The following is a 22,432-nucleotide window of genomic DNA, read 5'->3' as shown; positions in this document are numbered from 1 at the left end:
CAATACTAATTGCTATACATATATTTGTTAAGGAATATTTCTTAAAATGTGCAAAAAATGTTGATAAAATAAATAAATAAATAAATAAATAAATAATGAGAAATTAAATAGAAAAATAAGTACGTAAATATATAATTAAACACACAAATCAATCAATTTAATTTATAAACCAATCAATCATTAAATTAACCAACCAATCAACTAATAAAACCAATTAAAATAAAATAAAAACTAAAATAACTAAATAAATACATAATTTAACACACAAATTAATTCATTCATTCATTCATCCAAACATTTATCAACCAATCAATTATTTAATTGACCAATCAACCAGCTAATAAACCTATAAAATAAATTAATTAGTTAATCAATCAGTCAATCAATAAAACTATAAATAATCATATAACTGGAGGGGAAGAAGAAAAAAAACAGTTTTAGAAATAATTAAATAATTAAATAAATAATTAAATAAATAAATAAATAAATAAATAAAAATGAAACTAGTCGTAAAGGCTAATAATATCTGTAATATTATTGTAATTCTATAACAGTACTACATTAGGCTATGCGTTGATGTATTACTTATCACAGTCTAAAAGTCTTTTAATTTTTCCGTCAGACTTAAGTTTAGCGTACACTGTGCCGTCTCTTGTCCATGCAGAATCAATGTTTTCGTGTGAGCTAACTTTTTGGAGGAACATATAGTTTTCTTTTGTCAGATCTTCACTAATACCTTTACCTGAGCCCTTCAGCTTGCTTCGGTATTTTAAGGCTTGTATCCTGTGTCTTCTTGCAATGAATTTAAGTATGATAGGTCGGGCTCTACTTGGTTGGAAATTACCCAGCCGGTGAGCAATGCATATGGACAAATGTAACGGGTTTTCTTTAAGACTACGCTAGAATTTCTAAATATTTGACATCCAATAAGCAATTATTAAATAATCAAAATATTCTTGTAGTGTTGTTAAACAAAACAAAACAAAATCGGTTCCTAAAAATATGCTGAACTAAGCATTTTCAAAGACGACATAGAAGAGACAGGGTTTTTATTATTTTTATTCTTCCCATGAACACCTATAGAAATTTAACACGGAGTGTGATTTGATCTACGTGTTGTATTTGGTCTGATTTCCTCTCGAGGCGCTCACATTTCACCGACGCGGTATTAAGGTAAGTACTAAAACGACTGGGAGATCCCAATCTCTATGTCAGCAGAAAGAGGCTGTATTTTAGCAAAATCCCTCTCCACCTGTTCTTTGTTCGCTTTAAACATACGCGAACGCGATACATATCAGTCTTTCATACGGCGACTTCGCAAAAATCCTATATCGTTCACGGACTGATAATTATGTAGGGTCTTATATACTCTTCAAAAGAAGAAACGCAAAACCACATTGTCGTAACATTTGGAGAATTGATTTCATTATTGAATGGTGAGTCCGATAATTACCAAATGTTGCAGGATTGTTCACAATTCACTCTAGTCCATTGTGAGTAAGTGATAGGACACACCACCAAGGTCAAGGTCATCTGGAGTCAATACCGGGTGTGGCCTCCGCGTGTGTTGACAACTGCCTGGCACCGCCTGCCCATTGAAGCAACCAGAGTACGGATGACGTCCTGGGGGATGGTGGCCCATTCGGCCTGCAAGGCTGCTGCCAGCTCGGGCAGGGTCTGGGGCTGTGGTTGTCGTTGTCGGAGGCGTCGGTCCAGCTCGTCCCATAGATGCTCAATTGGGTTCAAATCCGGTGATATCGATGGCCAAGGAAGGACATTAATGTTGTTGTTCTGTAGGAAAGCCGTTGCGAGACGTGCTGTGTGAGGCCTGGCGTTGTCATGTTGGAACACTGCGTTGGCGTTGGCCATAACTGGAACGATGTGTGGCCGGAGGATCTGGTCAATGTAGCCCTGTGCATTCAGGTTGCCTGCACGTGGACCAGGTCAGTTCTGCCAGTGTGTGAGATGGCTGCCCACACCATGACACTACCCCCGCCGAATCTGTCCACTTCCTGCACGCAGTTTGCCGCATAACGTTCACCACGACGCCTATACACGCGACATCTTCCATCATGACGTCGGAGCAGAAATCGGGACTCGTCACTGAACCACACCTGTCTCCATCGCAGTTGAGGCCATTGTCGATGAATCTGGCACCACTGCAGTCGGAGTCGACGGTGTTGTGGTGTTAAGATGACACCTCGAACTGGACGCCTGGCACGAATTCCTACCTCACGTAGGCGGTTCCGTACGGTCTGGTCGGATATCCTGCGCAAACCTGGTATTGCTGCGGCTGTGGAGGTGGCAGTAGTCAATCGTTCCCGAAGGTGACGTACCCGGATGTAGCGGTCCTGCCCGGGGGTAGTGACCCGTGGTCGACCGGATCTAGGGAGGTCACGTGTTGATCCATGTTGCTGGTAACGGTCCCACAGTCTGGAGATGGTGCTTGGGGACACATGGAATGCCCTGGCAACGGCCGTTCTGGATTCGCCTGCGTCTAGTCGGCCGATGGCATTGTTTCTCTGCGGTTCACTGAGACGTGGCATGTCCTGGATTGTCAACTGTCGGCCAGATACAGAGGCCAGGCAAGCGAACACCCTGCACTTTTATACTGTCGGTGTTCATGTTGCACGTGCAGACAACGCACGTGCAGTGGTGACATGGTTTGCAAGTGGCTGCGTTTTTGCGAATATTCACATTTTGGAACTTTATTGTACAGTAGCTGCGTTTTATTGAATGTAACCGTGGGAATGTGTTTGGGACATGCAATGACCTTATATTCACAAAGCATGAACCGATAGGAAACATAAAATCGGAGTTATAACCCATTTGTACCCTTTTGCGTTTCTTTTTTTGAAGAGTATATATATGGTCATTAGGTATAACGTGAAGCACAGAAATAAATATGGAACTGGTTTTTTTTTTAAATAAGAGTCTTCCTTTTGCCCCCCCCCCCCCCCCACCCCCTGCGCGTGCTGTAACCTCACCGTGGTGCAGGGGTGTAACATTCTCTTTGAGAATGGCCAATACAGCACAAATTGAAATTTTGAGTAAAACTCAGTATCTTTCTGTCATATTTGTATTTTTGCACAGTTCTTTACACTGTTTTTATTGAAATCGTGAATTTTTATATTGATGTTGATCATCACCTTATTTGTTTGCATTACCATATTTTGACACCCAATAGCCGATGTATTTTTCGTGCTGGGGTGTCGTTAAACATTCATTCATTCATTCATTCATTCCTTTTGTCTCCTCTGTTTACCTGTTACTATTAAAACTAAAACAATGGTTTAAATACTAGTACGTAGCAATATAGTAATTATGCCAGGTGTGCATGCAGGAAATTGTCCAGAGGGATCTAGACCGGCGAGCGAGGTTTTTACGGAGTCTACTAAGAAAATATGGGCCAAATTTACGAAGCCTGTTTTTAAGCATGAGTTTAAGCATTGTAAATGCAGAACTTTACGCGCATGTAAGTCTAAAACAGGCTTTGTAAATTCGGTCCTATATTTTTAATTAATTATTTCCTTGGAGCGGGTGTGCTGGTTCGATCACAAAAACTCCCACACTGCACACTCGACTGTATTACTGGGTCCTCTGCATCATATATACAGATTTTTGTTTTTTACAATTGCAGAAGGAACTGTTTTATTTAACGACGCACTCAACACATTTTATTTACGGTTATTATATGGCGTCGGACATATGGTTAAGGACCACACAGATATTGAGAGAGGAATCCCGCTGTCGCCACTTCATGGGCTACTCTGTTCAATTAGCAGCGAGGGATATTTTATATGCACCATCCCACAGACAGGGTAGTACATACCACAGCCTCTGATATACCAGTCGTGGTGCACTGGCTGGAACGAGAAATAGCCCAATGGGCCCACCGGTGGGGAGCTTTACCTCTGGGCTACGTCCCGCCCCTACAATTTCAGATATTTAAAAACTACTTTCAATAAACACAGTGTTCCAGACGGGGGGGGGGGGGGGGGGGGGGGGGGGGGGGGGGGGGGGGGGGGGGGGGGGGGGGGGGGGTGGGGGGACAAAAGGAAGTACCTTCAATCGCCTTCGATTGGATCGGGTTACCCCCACTCCCCCCCCCCCCCCACCCCACCCCCCCCCCACACACACACACAAGTTCCAACCAATGTGTCACCACGGACACAAACAATAGTGGAGTGTACTCTCCTTGTTACGGGATAATGTTGCTTTTTCGGTAAATGTGTCACTGCCAACTCTCCTTTGTTCATATCTGTTCTGGTGTCTGGCTAAGTAGGTCAGTTTCGAGGTAAGATTCCCATGCCGTGACAAATCATAAGCGGACGGTTTCAAATTTAAATAGGGATCACATGACATGGTCGGCCGGTGCGAAAAGATGTAAGGATGGCATGTACAGTATCCGAGTGTAATAAATAAGAAACGTAAACATTTACACGCCCTTCTTATTTTCATATTAATCCAAAATTCAAACAAATGTCGTACAGCTAGCATAAAAAGAGGGATAATAGTTTTTAATGACGAAATTATTTGAAGACAAAATCCAGTTTGGGCTTCTTACAAATATTAAGACGACCAGAAACACATTGAATATGCAGACACTGATATCCTAAACAAGAAAATATATTTAATAGGTAAGTTTAATCGTAGAAATATTTTATTAGTCGAAAACAGTTTACAATGCAGCAAACTTGGTAATGTCCCTTTAAGCACTGTAGTATATGTTTGGCTGTTATAGCTTTTTTACCGTTAACTTGCACATTACTTACAACTTTTGCTTAAATTATAAATGTTGGCAAATTCGGCGCGTTTCTAGTCTTCCTGGTGTTATCTCACCATGTAGATATCGTCCGCCATTAAAATCCGCATAAAAAACACACTTTGTTTTATGTCACCACAAGAAAGTACAGCGCAGGTTCCTTTCACATACAGACGTCGGGTTTCTTCGTGTAGCGCTGTTACTGATTTCATGACTAGACACAATAATAACTGTCTAAAGTTTTGTGGCATCAGATTTAGGGGAAATGTGTATTTTAGACACAGTAGCTGGCTACCATTTGGTCGTCGACGATTGCCGAAGTATTACACAGTCATCTCTAGCTCACCCCTACAACATAATTATAAACAAAACGGAGGGCTCGAGGTCACGCAGTAGCAGTAGCAGCAGTAGTAGTAGTAGTAGTAGCAGCAGTAGCAGCAGCAGCAATAACAGCAACAGCAATAACAGCAGTAATAGTAGCAGCAGCAGCAATAACAGCAGTAGTAGCAGCAGTAGCAGCAATAACATCAGTAGTAGTAGTAGTAGCAGCAGCAGCAATAACAGCAGTATTAGTAGCAGCAGCAGCAATAACAGCAGCAGCAATAACAGCAGTAGCAGTAGCAGCAGCAATAACAGCAGTAATAGTAGCAGCAGCAGCAGCAATAACAGCAGCAGCAATAACAGCAGTAGCAGTAGCAGCAGCAGCAATAACAGCAGTAGTAGTAGCAGCAGCAGCAGCAATAACAGCAGCAGCAATAACAGCAGTAGCAGTAGCAGCAGCAATAACAGCAGTAATAGTAGCAGCAGCAGCAGCAATAACAGCAGCAGCAATAACAGCAGCAGCAATAACAGCAGTAGCAGTAGCAGCAGCAGCAATAACAGCAGTAGTAGTAGCAGCAGCAGCAGCAATAACAGCAGCAGCAATAACAGCAGTAGCAGTAGCAGCAGCAATAACAGCAGTAATAGTAGCAGCAGCAATAACAGCAGTAGTAGTAGCAGCAGCAATAACAGCAGCAGCAATAACAGCAGTAGCAGTAGCAGCAGCAATAACAGCAGTAGTAGTAGCAGCAGCGGCAGCAATAACAGCAGTAGCAGTAGCAGCAGCAATAACAGCAGTAATAGTAGCAGCAGCAGCAGCAATAACAGCAGTAATAGTAGCAGCAGCAGCAGCAATAACAGCAGCAGCAATAACAGCAGTAGCAGTAGCAGCAGCAGCAATAACAGCAGTAGTAGTAGCAGCAGCAGCAGCAATAACAGCAGCAGCAATAACAGCAGTAGCAGTAGCAGCAGCAATAACAGCAGTAATAGTAGCAGCAGCAGCAGCAATAACAGCAGCAGCAATAACAGCAGTAGCAGTAGCAGCAGCAGCAATAGCAGCAGTAGTAGTAGCAGCAGCAGCAGCAATAACAGCAGCAGCAATAACAGCAGTAGCAGTAGCAGCAGCAATAACAGCAGTAATAGTAGCAGCAGCAGCAGCAATAACAGCAGCAGCAATAACAGCAGTAGCAGTAGCAGCAGCAGCAATAACAGCAGTAGTAGTAGCAGCAGCAGCAATAACAGCAGCAGCAATAACAGCAGTAGCAGTAGCAGCAGCAATAACAGCAGCAGCAATAACAGCAGTAGTAGTAGCAGCAGCAGCAGCAATAACAGCAGCAGCAATAACAGCAGCAGCAATAACAGCAGTAGTAGTAGCAGCAGCAGCAGCAATAACAGCAGCAGCAATAACAGCAGTAGCAGTAGCAGCAGCAATAACAGCAGTAATAGTAGCAGCAGCAGCAGCAATAACAGCAGCAGCAATAACAGCAGTAGCAGTAGCAGCAGCAGCAATAACAGCAGTAGTAGTAGCAGCAGCAGCAGCAATAACAGCAGTAGCAGCAGCAGCAGTAGTAATATTAGCGGCAAAACCACCAGCAGCAGAACTAGTATTGTCCCACACAAATGATACGGGAACAGATTCACACTGGCCACCCATTCCACTCTACGCCATCACCCAAAAGGTTATTGCACTATATTACAGAATTAATATGAGCCAAATCCAGCCAGAGGCTAGAAATGAATGTGTTATCCACAACATAATATGTCATAATTAGGAATAATATAGCGGACCATGATAAACCCGGAAGTAAACTGTGTTGTGAAACCTAACATTTACTTGTTCCAATAATGAAATTAAGAGTATTTACAGAACGTATCCAATGACTACCTGACACAGCAAAGAGATACTGTCACGGTTGACTTTTCCACCGTGAGTTAAGAAACCAACATTGTATTATTATAATTTGTGGGGCGGGACGTATTCCAGTGGTAATTGATGCGCGGTCGCTTTTGGGATCGATCCCCGTCAGTGGGTCTATTGGGCTATTTATCGTTCCAGCCAGTGCACCACGACTGGTACATCAAATGCAGTGGTATGTGCTATTCTGTCTGTGGGATGGTGCATATAAACGATCCCTTGCTACTAATGTAAACATGTAGCGGGCGTACACTCTAAGGCTACGTGTCAAAGTTTAATTTACCAAATGTTTGACATCAAATAGTCGATTATTAATAAATCATTTCTATCGCTTCTCTTTGGCGACTGTATTTAGTTTGGTGCTCGCTTGAGGTGTTCGCGTCACAGGATCGAACCACCTCGGTAGATCCATTCAACTCATTGGGTTTTTCTCGTTCCAACCAGTGCATCACGACTAGTCAAAGGTCCAGGTATGTGCTTTCCTGTCTGTGCATATAAAAGATACCTTGCTGTTAAAGAAAGAAGTGTTTTATTTAACGACGCACTCAACACATTTTATTTACGGTTATATGGCGTCAGACATATGGTTAAGGACCACATAGATTTTGAGAGGAAACCCGCTGTCGCCACTACATGGGCTACTCTTCCGATTGGCAGCAAGGGATCTTTTATTTGCGCTTCCCACAGGCAAGATAGCACAAACCATGGCCTTTGTTGAACCAGTTATGGATCACTGGTCAGTGCAAGTGGTTTACACCCATTGAGCCTTGCGGAGCATTCACTCAGGGTTTGGAGTCGGTATCTGGATTAAAAATCCCATGCCTCGACTGGGATCCGAACCCAGTATCTACCAGCCTGTAGACCGATGGCCTGCCACGACGCCACCGAGGCCGGTTTGCTGTTAAAGGGACATACCCTACTTTTTATACACTAGGGAATATTTTTGACTATTATAGCCGTTTTTGATAACTGAAATCATACTTTACTTAAGATGTTATGGTTTAGATTATCCATTTCCATACATTCGAAGTGTTTTTGGTCATCCTGGTATTTTTAATATCACAAAATGCATTTCTCTTATTTTTTAAAAACGCACGTGCGTCTGAGAAGTAACAGTTATGGAGTCTATTTTCAAAAGGTATTTCACCATTTCAAAATCACAGCTTCATGTTTCACTCAATTGTAACTTTATCCAAATGTGTTACAGGTTTGTAGATTAACTAAACGTTGTGTGCATTTCCATGGGCTGAAACTAGGGTCTGTCCCTTTAATGGGAAAAAAAATGTAGTGGGTTTTTTTTTCTGATGACTACGTGTCATAATTACCAAATATTTGTCATCCAATAGCCGATGATTAATTAATCAATGTGATTTAGGGTGTCGTTAAAAAACCCACTAATATTTCAAAATTTAATTTACCAAATGTTTGACATCCAATAGCCGATGATTAATAAATTATTTCTATTACACCCAGAGCGAGTTTTAACGACTCATTGGGTAGGTGTAAGACCAGTACATCTTCTTTCTCACTAACCACTAACCCACTGTCCTGGACAGACAGCCCAGCTAGCTGAGGTGTGTACCCAGGACAGCGTGCTTGAACCTTAATTGGATATAAGCACAAAAATAAGTTGAAATGAAGAAAAATGTGTTTAACAATAACATTACAATTGATGTATTAATCATCAGCTATTGTATGTCATACATTTTGTAACTTTTGACAAATATGTCATCAGAGAAAACCCTCTTAGAGAGGAAACCCGCAACATTATTCCATTAGTAGCAAGGGATCTTTTATATGCACCATCCCATAGACATGATAGCACATGCCACAGCCTTTGATGTACCAGCCGTGGTGCACTGGCTGGAACTTGATACTGTCCACTGGGCCCACAGACGGGGATCGATCCTAGACCGACCGTGCATCAAGCGAACGCTTTACCACTGGGCTACGTCCCGCCCCAAGTTGAAATGAATGACAGCGGAAGACGTAGGCCATATACACCTACGATAACATATTTCATTTGCATAAATTATTTGTATAAAAAACTATCCATGATGGAGTTGAAATAACGACGAAACTGAAGCTTTTATTATTATTGTATATATTTACATGCATTAGACAAGAAATACAATTATTTACGTTAACAGGCGCATGGTTGAGAATCTTGAGACCCAGGGTATTGGCACAATATTTCACGCTTACAATACCTCAGTATCATGTTCACGCGAAACATAAACACACCTACCTCATAAACTGGGGTAAAAGTAAAGTTTGTTTTATTTAACGACGCCGCTAGAGCACATTGATTTTTTATCTTATCGTCGGCTATTGGACGTCAAACATATGGTCATTCTGACACTGTTTTTAGAGGAAACCCGCTGTCGCCACATAGGCTACTCTTTTTACGACAGGCAGCAAGGGATCTTTTATTTGCGCTTCCCACAGGCAGGATAGCACAAACCATGGCCTTTGTTGAACCAGTTATGGATCACTGGTCGGTGCAAGTGGTTTACACCTACCCATTGAGCCTTGCGGAGCACTCACTCAGGGTTTGGAGTCGGTATCTCGATTAAAAATCCCATGCCTCGACTGGGATCCGAACCCAGTACCTACCAGCCTGTAGACCGATGGCCTGCCACGACGCCACCGAGGCCGGTCTAAACTGGGGTAAGTAGCTTTAAGGAATGCAAATAATACGACAGCAATGTAAACATTGTTTTAGGTTGTATTGTACAGGATGAAGGACTTCAGTTTAAAAGTTCCAGATAGACCGTGAAATATTTACGGAGCAAATTAAAATGCATCACTGAATGACAAGTTATGTGTGATAATGTAAGGTTTTGTTTCTGTTTTGTTTTTATTGTTTTGTTGGGGGGGGGGGGGGGGTTTGGGTTGGGGTTGGGTTGTTTTTTTGTTGTTTTTTGGGGGGTTGTTGTTTTATGGAGGGTTGCGGGGGGGGTGAGGGGGTTGTTGTGTAAATATGCCAAAGACATCCATTCACTTGTATTATTCCAGAAAATCTTACCTACATATTCTTGAGGATTTCAGTTGTTTGTTCGTTTGTTTTTTGGTGTGTGTTTTTTTTTGGGGAGTGCAGGTGTTTGTTTTGTTTTGTTTTGCTTTTTTTTTTTCATTGTTAAAACGATATTAATCAGCATTACTGTGTAAATAACATGCTGCTAACGACTTCTTTATTACACTGATCCAAAGTAGAAATTTCGCAAGTGAATAATTAGGTCAGCAGACTATAAATAGAAACAAAGATGATGGATTTGAAAATATTTTTAGTAACCCGTTAGGTATGCCCTAGAGCAATGGTAACGCAATGTTTTGAGTTAGATGTATCACATTCAGTGGACGGTGAGTCGGGTAAACTTTGGACTTCAGTGCAGAAACTGAAAACACATCCTTTTTACCTCCACAAGCGAACAACTAATTTTCCCATTGACTGCCCTTTGCGTTCTGCATCTGCCAGCATTTTGTTGCCAACATGGCGTCAGGTTTTCGTATAGTCCATATTTGGTTACTGAGGTTTCATATTCGCCTCCCTAACTGCGTCATAAAATTAATGTGTTCGATCGGATTGAGGTCAGGTGACACTGACGCCTCCATTTCGAAGGTAATTGCGTATCAGATCAGACTGCGTATCAATACGAGTCATTGAAGGAAGGAAATGTTTTATTTTATGACGCACTCAACACATTTTATTTACGGTTATAATTATGGCGTCGGACATATGGTTAAGGACCGCACAGAAATTGAAATAGGAAACCCGCTGCCACCACTTCATGGGCTACTCTTTTTGATTGCAGCAAGGGATATTTTATAAGCACCATCCCACAGACAGGATAGTACATACCACTGCCTTTGTTTCACCAGTTGTGGAGCACTGGCTGGAACGAGAAATAGCCCAATGGTCCCAACGACGGGAATCTTAGATATGAGGCACTGATAACGGTCGTCCACTGATGGTAATCGAACCTGTGACCCATCGCACCTCAGCCGCATCCCACCACAATGAAAATTTAAAAAATATGTCATCAAGCGATGAAAATTAAGTTTAGATAAGTGTCTATAAAAATAAAATAACTGGTTAATGACGTAGGGTATCGGCTTTATCCTGAGAAGGAAAGAATGGGCTGGAAATTCCCCATCCGGCCTGAACAGCATAAAGCCGATTTCAAAAACAAAACAAAAAAACGTCAGTATAAGTTGGTTGACCACGAACCTGTTGAGTTATGCGGCCTAATATCAAAATACAATCTCATTTTGTTCGTATACTGCTGGCAGCCAGGCAACATGTCACCACTTGCCAACTTATGACATAGTACTAAAATAATAAACCACTTTCTTCTTCTTTTCTTTATAATTGGCGAGGCGTAGCCCAGTGGTAAAGCGCTTGCTTGATGTGCGGTCGCTTTGGGGTCGATCCCCGTTGGTGGGCCCATTGGGCTATTTCTCTTTCCAGCCAGTGTACCACAACTGGTACATCAAAGGCCGTGGTATGTGCTATCCTGTCTATGGGATGGTGCATATAAAAGATTCCTTGATGCTAATCGAAAAGAGTAGCCCAAGAAGTGGCGACAGCGGGTTTCCTCCCTCAATATCTATGTGGTCCTTAACCATATGTTCGACGCCATATAGCCGTAAATAAAATGTGTTGAGTGCGTCGTTAAATAAAAACATTTCCTTCCTTTCTGCCTTCTTTATAATAAACAAATTTAAACAAATGTATTATCTAAATACTACAAAGGTCAAACCTTTTATATTTTATTTTATTTGTTTTAATTTTTTTTAATGAAGAACTGTATTCTAAGCCGGATTCCGACTATTTTAAGAGGCTACACAAAGTAACAACACGGCAAATGGTTTTGTGTGATACCTTAACACAAAAATGTCATACAGGTGTCAGCTCTCTCTTTGTGGTTTGAATGGCCCCTTTCAGTGATGACTATCTACTGTTGGCGCGAGGTGAGTTGAACAATCCTGTGTAATACTCTTTGGAGTCCTTTGACCGTAACGTCAAGCTGATCGTTATTTGGTAGACCCGACAGGTATGGGGCGGAGTGGGGAAGCGAAATGTAATATTAGTATAACAAACAGCGTTAAATTACTATTGACTCCAGAGTTCTTCAGTGTCAGTGACCGCAACACGCGTCTGGTCGTAGTGCATAAGAGTCGTAACAGACAGGAACGCGGTCCTAATAGGCCTAAAAACTAATTGTGTGTTTCATGGAACAACACTGTTAGAACTGTAGAAGGAAGGAAGGAAATGTTTTATTTAACGACGCACTCAACACATTCTATTTACAGTTATATGGCGTGGCACATATAGTTAAGGACCACACAGATATTGAGAGAGGAAACCCGCTGTCGCCATTTCATGGGGTACTCTTTTCGATTAGCAGCAAGGGATAGTTTATATGCATCATCCCACAGACAGGATAGTACATACCACGGCCTTTTTTTTACACCAGTGGTAGAGCACTGGCTGGAACGAGAAATAGCCCAATGGGCCCACCGACGGGAATCGATCCTAGATCGATCGCGCATCAGGCCAGCACTATACCAATGGGCTATGTTTCGCCCCAACAACACTAGAGCCACTGGACAGCACATACCTCGACGGGAAACACATCCTAAAAAGGACAAAACTTGTGTTGTCTAGCTCTTTCTTAAAGAATATTGGTTTAAATAAACACCTACTAAACTTCGCCAGAGCAATACCGTTTTACACTGATAGTACTGCACTTGCATGTGTTGGAATTACCGCAAAGAACTTGTCACTGTTGACAGGTCCTGTCTGGAAAGTTCAAGTTTTGGGGGTTTTTTTAACGACACCACTAGAGCACATTGATTTATTAATCGTCGGCTATTGGATGTCAAACATTTGGTAATTGTGACATATAGTCTTAGAACGGAAACCCGCTATATTGTTCCATTAGTAGTAAGGGATCTTTTATATGCACCATCCCACATACAGGATAACACATACCACGGCCTTTGATATACCAGTCGTGGTGCACTGGCTGGAACGTAAAATAGCCTAATGGGCCCACCGACGGGGATCGATCTCAGACCGACCGCGCATCAAGCGGACGCTTTACCACTGGGCTACGTCCCGCCCCTGTCTGGAAAGAGTATGTCCTCTCCTATGAACGTCGGTCCAATAATTGTCAAGACAAAGTTGTCTGTCACAAAATATTCACAATAAAAAAGCAGATGGCAGATTTCAATGCAATTCACAACTGGAGTTATCCTCCTGTATTCAAAATGGCTGCGAGTTTGGTGTGCTGATCCACCTTTCCAGCTCAAAAGAATACTGTCGCGTTTTTTCTTCCTAGTCCAGTCCAGTATGGAAAGCCTTGGTACATGCTGTCCTGTCTGTGAGAAAGTCTACAAAATGCTGATTCCGTACACACCTCCAGGGAACTACTTAACACAACATCATAACTTTATATTTATCTGTCGTACATTTACAAATATTTGACATCTAGTCCAAGCAGACATTTTTCCTCCAGGACAGTGGATTAATCCTATAGGCTATTTATACATTGCCGTCGGAAGACACCTATAACTGGAGGAGCCAGTTACAGCGGATTTATTAGTTCGCTTTTCAACTGCCCTGGATGAAAGTTAAAAAAAAAAAAAATATTTAACGACACCACTAGAGCACATTGATTTACTAATCATCGTCTATTGGATGTCAAACATTTGATAATTTTGACATACAGTCTAAGAGAGGAAACCCGCTACATTTTTGTATTAGTAGCAAGGGATCTTTTATATGCACTATCCCACAGACAGGATAACACATATCACGCATAAGCGTACAAAACGGGGCGGGAGAGGAGGGCAACCGTCGAGTTGGCCAACTTCGTCGTGACAGTTGACAGTTTGACACTAGCATAATATCTATCAGCTGTTGACTTAACCAGCGACCACGTAAATGGCCAGCCAATATTCAGAGCATTCCTCGGGTTTAATAGCGCAATGATTGAGTGACGCAGTTACGTCATAACTTTACAGACATCGCCAGCTGGTGTTACTTGGTGAGGGGATGGGGGGGGGGGGGGGGGGGGGGAGGGGGGAACATATTTAATTAAGGCACACACAATAGTAGATTCCAATAGATCCTTGGGGAGGTAAATAGTTTTTCCGGGGAGAGGGGGGGGGGGGGGGGGGGGGGGGGTGCAAAGATATGGAATACAATACCCCTTGATATTAGACACCAGAAGTCAGTTACGAACTTTAAATGCAGCCTGAAACAATATCTCATGGACATTTATTTGGCTGATTAGTTTTAATTCCATATAATAATTATGTTTTGAGATTTAGTGTAAATATTACACAACTATCAGACGTCTGTTAAATATAAGATATCTCTAGTCAATATGTATATATGCATATATTTCAATAGTATAGTACTTAGTATACATGTATTTTCTTTTCCAGTGTTTCAGTGTATTGCTGAGGGCCTAGTGGAAGATTAGCTTGTGCTAAACCTGTCACCCTCATTAAATGAAGTTATTATTACTATTATACTGAATAGGTTGTCTGTTAATCTTGGCTCAAATATTTATACGAAGTCCACTCTGACAATGTAAAATTTAGCCATGTGTGAATACATAGCCAGTAGATCGATCTAATATTTATGTATGGGGTCAGGAGTGGATGCAGGATTTTTCTAGGGAGTGACTGCAAATGTTAAAATGCCACCTCAGTTCCAGTATTCAGGGAAAGGATGGAACATACGAAAAAAACCACCTAAATATTAAAGGGACATTCCTGAGTTTGTTGTATTGTAAGATGTTTCCGACTAACAAAATATTTCTACGCTTAAACTTACATATTAAATATATTTTCTTGTTTAGAATATCAGTGTCTGTATATTTAATGTGTTTCTGGTCGTCTTGATATTTGCAACAAGCCCAAATTGGATTATATTTCAGGAAACAAAATAACATATTAACAATTGCAACAACCTAAGGGATGTCCATTTAAAGGTATACTTATTGGTTATTGTTCAACAGAAATATTAACGTGATCAAGATATTGCATTTCCATGTGAAAATCAATAACAGTATTGTATTCACCAGCTAAAGAGTGGGATTCTCAGGATAGTTTCGGGGATTTCGGGGACCGGGTTGCGCACCCTCCCCTAGGATCCGAGCCTCCGGTGTAGATCATATCAACTCTTTGTAGAGTGGTGGTTGCTGTACATTTTCGCTTTAAAGGAGCTTCGACTAAACCTATAATTAAAATCACGCGGTGTCCGTTGGGTCAGACTGACCACTCTTGAAGCTTTCACGGACTGTGCCTGCGGGTATGGTCGTGCATGGCTAGTCACGGCCTGTCTCGGGGACAAATGTCATGAGATCGAGGTCAGAGGTCAGGAGATAGCATTCCGGTGAAAATTACTGATTTTAACAATACGTTGAATGATGGTTGGAACCAGAACTATGTCCAAGGTCTGTAACTCGATACATAAAAACACTAGAAGTTTATGGCGAAAACGTCCGGTGTTTAGCTGCACCCATATAGTGTTTCAGAACAAAAGGAGTTCTACAGTTTTAGTTTTGGGCGGCCACACACAAGTTTGGGAGGTGGCAGACACTTGTTATTTGTAACCTCAATATAGCACACAAGTATTGTCAAGTTTGGAAATGTAATTTTTTTTTTAATCGTAATAGTAACAGCAGCATCAGTAGTAGTAGAAGTAATAGTAGTAGTAGGATGATGATGATATTGGTGGTGATCATGATGATGATGGTTATGATTATGATAATGGTGGTGGTGGTGATGATGATAGTAGTTATGATTATGATGATGATGGTGGTGGTGATGATGATGGTGGTTATGATTATGATGATGATGATGAATTTGAGGACAAGGAAGGTACTACTGGTTTTGTACTCTATTAACGTGCCAATATCCTATTTACGGTTCAGACGCGTCCATCTAAAGGTTGGGACAGAGGAAGCTACTACTACTACTACTACTACTACTACTACTACAACTACTACTACTACTACTACTGCTGCTACTACTACTACTGTTACTTATACGGCTACTACTACTACCACTACTACTGCTACTGCTACTGCTGCTGTTGCTTCTACTACTACTACAACTACTACTACCACTATTGCTACTGCTGCTACTACTACTACTGTTGCTGCAGCGGCTACTATTATTACTATTGTTGCTGCTGCTGCTGCTGCTACTACTATTATTATTACTACTGTTGTTGCTGCTGTTGCTGCTGCTACTACTATTACTACTGTTGCTGCTGCTGCTGCTACTCTATTACTACTGTTGCTGCTGCTGCCGCTGCTACTACTACTATTACTACTGTTGTTGCTGCTGCTGTTGCTGCTGCTGCTACTATATCTCATACTGATGTTGTAGTTTTACTTCAACTACATTAGACATGAGGGTGGGAATTCAGCTGTGCATATCTCTTAATAACAGTTAGCATATATATATATATATATAATACACACACACACACACACACACACACACACACACACACACACACACACACACACCACAAACGTGTTTGTTTCTTAATCTATACCCGGTGTACAAAATGATATTTGTGGACAAGCATTTTAGATTCTTGTCTATATAAATACCAATCGTTTGTAGCCTGTGTATAATATATAATTCATAAACAAAAGTTGATAGTACCTGTAAGGAAATTCCTCTTTGGCTATAAACTTTGCAAAACATTTTTACTTTGAGAACAATTTCTAATGTTATTAGTGTAAGAATATTGTCTTCCAGTGTTTGATTTGTGTTTGCTTTTAACCCTCGGGATAAGAGCATCTTAATGCCGATCATACAAAGAAATAAAGAAACAAAACAAAACAAAAATAAATAAATAAAACAAAAACAAAAAACAAAACAAAACAACAAAACAAAACAAAACAAAACAAAACAAAACAAAACAAAAAAAAACAAAACCCCAACCCAAAACCAAACCAAACCAAACCAAACCAAACCAAACCACAACACAACACAACACAACACAACACAACACAACAAAACACAACACAACAAAACAAAAACAAAAACAAAAACAAAACAAAAACAAAAGCAAACACACGCGGATACATAACGCAAAAGGAAGCAGTGACCAATACAAAGGCTGATCTAGAGGAGGGGGCCCCAGGGCCCGGGCCCCCATCCCCCTTTAATTTTGCGACAGTTATAATTTTATTATATATTAATTTTCATTTTTTACAACCCCCTCCAAACCAACCCCAAGGTTCCATTGGCATTCCGCCTCGTGTCATTGGGGCCCATCTAAATGGATTTTCTGGATCCGCCACTGCAATAAAGTATCGCTAAGAAATACAAGTGTGTGTTTTAGGTTCAACATCTTGAGCCCAATCCTTTTGTGTCACGAATATTATCCGTTTCATTCAAACATTTTCAGAACGATAATATTATATTCTGAGTAATTTTCAAAATCGAAACGCCTCAATATCTATATAAACTGAATTATTATTGGTAGAAGAAACAAACGAAAGAACGAACGAACTTACCGAATGTTTGGTTGGTCCACCCGGCTTAGTATCCAAAGCGCACCTCGAGTGTCTGTGTCATGTTAGCAGACGACGGTGAAGAAAAAACCGCCAAGCCAGGCGTAGCTATCCTAGGACAAACGGGTCAGTCGGAATTCGTTGACGAAACTGATGCCTCGTCTAACCGATGACATAAACGTCCCAACTGATAAATCGTTCCGGAACGTTTCCCGCCCAAGGGCAAAGAAACAATGCGGCGAATACTTTATCGGTTTGCCTTACCGTTCAATCAGAAGAAAGGCAAAGATGTGTTTAATAGCTTGACGATAGCTAAAAAAAAAGTTTAAAAAAAAGAAAAAAAAAAAAAAAAGAGTTAATATAACAGTTATATTTTAAAAATTTAAAGTGACAGACCCTAGCTTTTAAGCACCGCGACGTAGTGTTCACTATTGCAGCCGTTTTTTATCATTTAAATTAGAAGTACTTACATTTTGTTATTTAGAACAGTAATTTTCGTACATCTGACATTGTGCTGGTCATCCAATTTTTTGTAATACCCCAAAATGCATTTTTCATCATTCTAAAAACGCACGTTCCTCTGAGAAGTAACGGTTATCGAGACAAGCTCTAGTTATTTTAGACGGTATTTCCCTTTTAAACGTTACAGACTTTATCCAAACGTGTGTTGCAGGTTTTTAGATTAATTAAACCTAGTGTCCATTTTCATTGGCTGAAACTAGGGTCTACTCCTTTAAAGTTTACCGGCCTCGGTGGCGTAGTGGTTAGGCCATCGGTCTACAGGCTGGTAGGTACTGGGTTCGGATCCCAGTCGAAGCATGGAATTTTTAATCCAGATACCGACTCCAAACCCTGAGTGAGTGCTCCTCAAGGCTCATTGGGTAGGTGTAAACCACTTGCACTGACCAGTGATCCATAACTGGTTCAACAAAGGCCATGGTTTGTGCTATCCTGCCTGTGGGAAGCGCAAATAAAATATCCCTTGCTGCTAATCGGAAAGAGTAGCCCATGTGGTGGCGACAGCAGGTTTCGTCTCCAAATCTGTGTGGTCCTTAACCATATGTCTGACGCCATATAACCGTAAATAAAATGTGTTGAGTGCGTCGTTAAATAAAACATTTCTTTCTTTTTCCTTTAAAGTTTGTTTTGTTTAACGACACCATTAGAACACGTTGATTTATTTATCATCGGCTAAATACCCTCAATCAGAATAGAGAATAATAATAAAAAGAAAAAACAAGAAAAAGAAATATTGTTAATGTCGACATATAGCAGTTATATATTTGTTTAAATGTTTAAAGTTTGTTTTGTTTAATGACACCATTAGAACACGTTGATTTACTCATGATCGACGCAGTCCCCTTTATCAGAATAAAGGCAAAGATGTACTTAATAATTTAACGATAGTTAAACAAAATTAAACAGAAACACTTTATATTTTAGATCGACTGGGGTCTTGCTACAATCTTTCCACAAGAGTGATTTATATAAAGGAAAAAAAAGAAAGAAATGTTTTATTTAACGACGCACTCAACACATTTTTTACGGTTATATGGCGTCAGACATATGGTTAAGGACCACACAGTTTTGATAGGAAACCCGCTGTCGCCACTACATGTGCTACTCTTTCCGATTAGCAGCAAGGGATCTTTTATTTGCGCTTCCCACAAGCAGGATAGCACAAACCATGGCCTTTGTTGAACCAGTGATAGAACACTGGTCGGTGCCAGTCGTTTACACCTACCCATTGAGCCTTGCTGAGCACTCACTCAGGGTTTGGAGTCGGTATCTGGATTAAAAGTCCCATGCCTCGACTGTGATCCGAACCCAGTACCTACCAGCCTATAGACCGATGGCCTAACCACTGCGCCACCGAGGCCGGTTTATATGCAGGAAGTAAATAAAAAATCCAGTCGCAGCAGTATTTGCATCACTATAGATATACACATGTATAGATGATTACACGTGCGCCTGACATGCACAACCCAGGGTCGTAGCTAGCAGGTGAGCAATGGGGCAGTTGCCCCCTTCAAAACAAAAGAAAGAAGAAGAAAAAAAAGAGGAAAATCAGGTAAAAATACTAGAAATTTAAAGAAAATCCACTTCTTAACAGTTTCGGGAGTTTTAGGCATAAACGTACTAATACAGGGCGTGAGGTGGAGTGGAGTGGGAAGCAAATCCCCGCCTAGTGCTGAAGAAAAACCTCAAATTCGGTCAAAAATTATAGATATTCGGGTAAAATATGCAAATTAATATTGTTATCCATGATTCGGGCATTTTTGTTTGATTCGGGCATTTTTGTTAATTCGGGCAAAAGTCAACCTGCCCCCCCCCCCCCCCCCCTACAAAAATGAGAGCCTGTACGCCTATAGTTTTAGGTATGCGCAGAATTCATCTCCCCCAACCCACACACACACCCCAAAAAAAAAAAAAAAAAAAAAAAAAAAATAATAATAATAATAATAATAATAAAATAAAATAATAATAATATTAAAAAAATAATAATAATAATAATTTATAATAATAATAATAATAATAATAATAATAGTAATAGTAATAATAATAATAATAATAATAACATCCTAGCTACGGCCCTGTAACAGGTATATCTAGTCCATGCATGTAGCTCAGTGTGCATGTCGAATTAATCTATTAATAGACACCCGATTTACATTCGTAAATCATCGCCGAAATCCATCTCTTCACTGCAGTTTATTTTGGGAGCTCGAGGGTGGCGGCGCTTTCTTTTCTCGTATCATGTGCAGTAAATGTGCAGCGTATTGCAGGGTATCGTTCACTGAAACATTGGGCCCCGTCCCGAACAGAATGATAACCAGATGTTTGATGGTGTCATGATGACACAAACTGTTTTAATCGGACACGGCACTGATCATGAAGAACGATGTCCCCATTGTCTATTTAGGGGATAACCCTACTGTGTTTTCCGATTTGCGGACGTATATCGGTGGTTTTACTGTCGCAAATTTAGTTTTATTGGCGACGCGTTAAAGACATAGAGAAAAACAGAAAGAAAAAGACAGAGACAGAACGAGAGAGAGAGAGACATACAGAGAGAGAGACAGAGAAAGACAAAGGGAGAGAAACAGAAAGAGAGACGATAGTGAGAGAAACAGAAAGAGAAAGACACAAACACAAAGAGAGAGACGGAGAGAGAGAGAGAGAGAGAGAGAGAGAGAGAGAGAGAGAGAGAGAGAGAGAGAGACAGACAGACAGACAGACAGACAGACAGAGAGACATAAATGGAGAGAGCGATAGAGACAGGGAGAGAGAAAGAAGAGAGAGAGAGAGAGAGAGAGAGAGAGAGAGAGAGACAGACAGAGAGAGACAGACAGAGACAGAGACAGAGAGAGAGAGACAGAGAGAGACAGACGTGTACAGTGGTATAATTACCATCATGTTTGCCTAGGTCTACCATTCTTTTAAACGTTAGGCGAAATTACTTTTTGTTTTACATAACGTCCTTGACATTTGAAGGGTCAGTGGATAGTTCATACTACGAGTATTCTATGTATGCGGAAAAAACCTTTGCTGGAGTGTTTAAAATACCAGGTGATTTTATTTTTAAAAAACATCAATCTGCGGCTCTTTTCTCAGAATTTTTACGAGACGACAAAGAAAGAAAACGAAAGAAAGTGTTAAGGTACCACACAAAAGCATTTGTCGTGTTGTTACTTTGTGTAGCCTCTTATAATAGTCGGAATCCGGCTTAGAATACAGTTCTTCATTAACAAATAAAAACAAATAAAATAAAATATAAAAGGTTGACCTTTGTAGTATTTAGATAATACATTTGTTTAAATTTGTTTATTATAAAGAAGGCAGAAAGGAAGGAAATGTTTTTATTTAACGACGCACTCAACACATTTTTTTTTACGGTTATATGGCGTCAAACATATGGTTAAGGACCACACAGATAATGAGAGAGGAAACCCTCTGTCGCCACTTCATGGGCTACTCTTTTCGATTAGCAGCAAGGGATATTTTATATGCACCATCCCACAGACAGGGTAGGACATACCACGGCCTTTGATATACCAACAAGACGACAAAGTCACACGTTCCCTATTATAACACCATACCATTATAATTTTGCTATTCGTTACGACACGGTATACAACATTGGTAGGTTTTTGTATTTACAGTTTAGCTAGTGACTCCCTGTACATATTTCCTGTAAGGTTGAAAAGAAATAAATGATATAGCCTTAGGGTCTACGTGTAGGTTAATGCTACGTTAATGCTTAGTGACTTCTTTGAAATATGGACTATCGCAGCAAAATAAATATTTATGTTGGTACAACGCTACTAAAGTATACGAGGTATGGCAAAAAAAGGAACGAGACTATGTCAATAAATAATTTATTATTTAAAAACTGAAGAAATCAAAGATTAGCTCCTTCAAAATAATCCCCATTGGCTGTTATGCACTTTTCCATTATTTTCTTCCATGCAGCAAAACATTTTTGGAAATCCTCTTCTGGGATGCCCTTTAACTGTTCTGTTGTACGCCTCTTTATGGCTTCCACATTGTCAAAATGGGTTCCTTTCATGAAACATTTTAGTTTTGGGAACAAAAAAAAAGTCACATGGGGCAAGATCTGACGAAAAGGGTGGGTGTTCCATTGTGATTTGCTTCTGTGTCAACAACTGTTTCACCGATAGCGCCGAATGAGAAGGAGCATTGTCGTGATGAAGAATTTACTTGTTGGACCACAGATTTGGTCTTTTTCGACGAACCTTTTCCCTTAAACGCCCTAGAACATCTCTGTAAAAGTGCTGGTTGACCGTTTGCCCTGATGGAAGATATTCATGGTGCACAATACCGTTAATGTAAAAAAACACAATTAACATCGTCTTC

At 40.7% G+C, this 22,432-nt stretch overlaps 1 protein-coding gene across 1 annotated transcript in view; it reads right to left on the bottom strand.

The window, feature by feature from the left end:
* Positions 1–18,080, bottom strand: part of LOC121385673 (contactin-like) — a 71,732-nt gene extending 53,652 nt beyond the window's left edge. The window contains exon 1 of the mRNA XM_041516441.1: positions 17,558–18,080. The gene's annotated coding sequence lies outside the window, so the exon portion shown is untranslated. The remainder of the gene's footprint in view (positions 1–17,557) is intronic.
* Between the last annotated feature and the right edge of the window lie 4,352 nt (positions 18,081–22,432).

The sequence above is a fragment of the Gigantopelta aegis genome, chromosome 11 (genome assembly GCF_016097555.1).
Source record: "Gigantopelta aegis isolate Gae_Host chromosome 11, Gae_host_genome, whole genome shotgun sequence".
NCBI classification, from domain to species: domain Eukaryota; kingdom Metazoa; phylum Mollusca; class Gastropoda; order Neomphalida; family Peltospiridae; genus Gigantopelta; species Gigantopelta aegis.
Note: the sequence above shows the minus strand (reverse complement) of the source record. Positions and strands in the feature narration are given on the sequence as shown.